The sequence below is a fragment of the Octopus bimaculoides genome, chromosome 30 (assembly GCF_001194135.2).
Source record: "Octopus bimaculoides isolate UCB-OBI-ISO-001 chromosome 30, ASM119413v2, whole genome shotgun sequence".
In the NCBI taxonomy this organism is placed as follows: Eukaryota; Metazoa; Mollusca; class Cephalopoda; order Octopoda; family Octopodidae; genus Octopus; species Octopus bimaculoides.
In genome coordinates, this window is record NC_069010.1 from 31,382 (window position 1) to 35,477 (window position 4,096).

Here is a 4,096-nt window from a genome sequence, read left to right on the forward strand (position 1 = left end):
ATAATGATAATAATATTAGGGATAAAAATCCAAATTTACAGGTAAAAACTCAATTAAATTCAATTTGTCAAAGATTAAAATTAAATTAAGTTTCACAGTATATAATATATAAATATATGATTTAGAGAAAGGAATCAAACTTCATGAACTCATCCATGAAAATCCACATATAGAAAATATGAATAAGTAAATACACAATAAATAAGTATAATAAAATACAAAGTAAAAATCATAAAATAATAATAATAATACGACTACACGAGTTTCATAACCAAGTTTTCAAATAGAAAATAGAATACAATCAAATCGATTAAATCGATCGAAAATCAGTTCTATTCAAAAATATGGCTAATCTTCAGGTCAAAATACAATAATAATAATAATAATAATAATAATAATAATAATAATAAAATGAATGTATATATCAACCAACAATAAATAAGAAATGAATGTATATAAAAATACTTATTATATCAATATAGGAAAAATGTTAAACAATATTATTAAAAAGAAATGTAATACTAATCTTAGCAAAAATTATAAACGTGATATTCTTAACTTTACGTTTATTAGAATATAAACTAACAGAAATATTAATTGCAAATCTTATCTTAACAAAACTCTCGCTTAAAATACAAATTAATCGAAGTTTTAGGTTAAACTAAACTAAAATTATAAACGTAATATAAATAACTTTAATTTTAATATAAGCTAACAAAAATTAATTTATATAAAAATTAATTTATATAAAAATAATTATATCACCATTAAATAAAAGAAAAATGTTTAACCGAATTATTGAAAATAATTACAAAACTTATCTAATCGAATCTTTAGTTTAATTAAAATTTTAAATATTGTACTATTAACTTAACCCTAGTTAGAATATTAACTAATAATCAAAGAAATTATATAGAAAAAACTACTTATTTATCTCATAAATCAAAAGGAATAGTAAACAATATTATTGGAAATAAATGCAAAACTAAACTAAACTAATCGAAGTTTTGTTTTAAACAAAAATATTAAACATTATACTATTGACTTAGTGTTAAATAATATATCTGCTAACATTAAATATCAATTGAATTAATATAAAAATACATGATAAAGGCAAGGCATTCTGTCTTCTCTGTAATTCTGAACAATTTTTCATTCTTTTTTTCTAAAAATCCCCTTGTAAACACGGTTATAGAGCGTGCATACCGATGTAAACATTGGCAGAAACACACCTTCAGGTTTTATAAGTGATATCGATCAATATATATAATTTAAACATTAATTTTCATCTTACATTTCACTTTCACTAGATATATCTATTTCCAAGACGTTAGTGTTCTATTTAATTTACATATTGTTCTATACATCTCATTTATTTGGTTTTTTTCTTTCCTTTACCCCTCCTCTTTCTATAGGCTACTTTTGACGTTATGTCCTCTAAAGTTTTTTTTTTAAAGTAAACTTAATAGCGTTCAGTTCATCACTTAATATATCCCTCATATTCTGTTAATATGTCTTATTGACGAGTTTTGTTTCTTCATTCCCCTGAAGAGAATATTACATTGTTTTACATCATTTTATTGCTTTGGAATAATACCAGTGATATCTTCGTTTAACTCCATTTAGATATATATGAGGTTGATGCATATGCAATGGCCGTTTTTTACAAAACAGATTTACATTTTATTTGGTATTTTTTAAAATTGTGCCTCTTGAAATGTTTTACGGATGTCGCAGTAAGAAATATATACATTTTTCTTTCAGATTCTGATTGCATGGGCCATTATCTTCTGCTATATTCACATCTATGTGTGTCCCATCTAAAGATCACATTAGACAAGTCTTACTCTTTGAGTTTCATAAGAGTCTTAATGCAAGCACAACGTCAAAGTCTCCATAGAGAGTTTACGAGGATGAGGTAGTTAGTGAATGGAGTTACAGGAGACAGTTTTCTCGCTTCAGAAGTAGGGATTTTCGCCAAAAGAATATCGTTCAAAGCAACTTGATTCCGAGGAAAGCTTTTTGTCAGAGAAAATCCAAACACACATACAACTGTTATGCGCCAACTGAAAATGATGAGAAAGTTTTCAGTGGCTGGAAAACGGGTCCCGCACGAACTGTCTTCAGAGGATTTGCAACAGTGTGTTGTTTGTTGTCAGTTATTGCTTTCACGACACCTTAAGGAAGGCTTGCTTGTTACAGGTGATGAGAGGTGGATCCTTTGCCATAAGGTTAAACGCTACCGATCATGGATCAGTCGAGGAAGAAGACCTATTCAACAGCCAAGAGGAGGACATTATCAAACGAAGATCATGCTGCTGAGTATATGGTCGTATATTGAAGGAGATGTCCATTACGAACTATTAGACAACGACCAAACAATTACTGCTAATCTCTACTGTGACCGACTTCATCGGTTAAAAGTTGGTTTGTGCAGAGAGCGACACCGCTTAGTTAACAGAGAGGATGTCCTCTTCCACCATCTTAATGCTCGTCCGCACATGGCTTAACTGATGAAAGATCTCAGAGAAGAGCTTGGTTGAAAAATATTTCTCCATTCTCCACATTCTCCAGGCATTGCTCTTTCTGACTATCATTTTTTTCAGCGCGTACAGAACCTATCGGATGGTCTTAGGTTGACACGAATAGAAGAGGTTGAAAATTAGTTGGATTACTACTTCGTATCAAGAGACCACCTCCCCCTGTTGGATGAAGTTAAAATAATAGACAGAGAACACCACTGGAAAATACGAAAACTAAAAGAAGCAGCAGATAAGCTAGGACACAACAACCTCCTAAGCAGACCGCATGCAGATTAGAATAGCATATAGGAACCAGTATTAAGGAAGGGCAGGAAAATATCTTATTTAAAGGCCCTAAAATTCACTCCATATGGTGTAGTGGTTAAGAGCGCGAGCTACTAACCGCATGAATCCGAGTGCGATTCCAGGCAATGACCTGATTAATAATAATAATAAAACTACTACTACTACTACTACTACTACTACTACTACTACTACTACTACTAATAATAATAATAATAATAATAATAATAATAATAATAATAATAATAATAATAATAATAATAATAATAATAATAATAATAATAATAATAATAATAATAATAATAATAATAATAATAATAATAATAATAATAATAATAATAATAATAATAATGATAATAATAATAATAATAATTATTATTATTATAATAAATGCCCGGATGCAGTACCAGGCAGTGGCTCTGATGTCTTCTGATCTTAATTGATTGGAAGTGTTATCATGTACATTGTTTTGTCTTGGTATTAAAGATGGGCAACAGCAAATATTCTGCTCAATACCACAGATTTGCTTGTCAGTTGTTTGACCTTAACCAGTTGAGCATGTCCCTTAGTGGCCGATGATATGTGCATCTCTAATCATGAGCAGAAGTAGTGGGGGACTATCATAGCCATATGTTGAGAGGAATTATTTGGGGTTTGAATAATTCACCTTTGGAAACGTGGGTGTTTTGCTCAACATCCTTAAACAAACCTTATTCAAGGACCTTTTGAGCGGGATGGGCTACTTGACCTGAAGAAAATTCTAACTGGGTCCCACCTGCGAGGTCATGAACTGTTTACTTTGATATGAGATCATCATGTCTCGCACATATGTTTGTGATGCATGAGCCTGGTGTACCTTATCAGACGTGTAGTCATTATGGGTATAGTGGGCTTCGTATATTTTACCCCAGTGTCACTTTGATGGAATGCACTGTTCTCTCTCTCAATAATAATAATAATAATAATATTAATAATAATAATGATAATAATAATAATAATAATAATAATAAATGAAATTCGGATTAGAAAAATGTGCCAAAGCAACCCTGAAAAGAGGAAAATTAGTTAAAAGTAGCAATATAACACTAGATAAAGCCAATGAACTAAGAGAACTAGACGAAAGCCAACCATATAAGTATTTAGGAGTCAATGAACTAGATAGGATACAACATACACAAATGAAAGAAAAAATAAAGAAAGAGTACTACAGACGAGTTAGATCAATACTAAAAACAGAGCTCAATGCTAAAAACAAGATAATGGGTATCAAC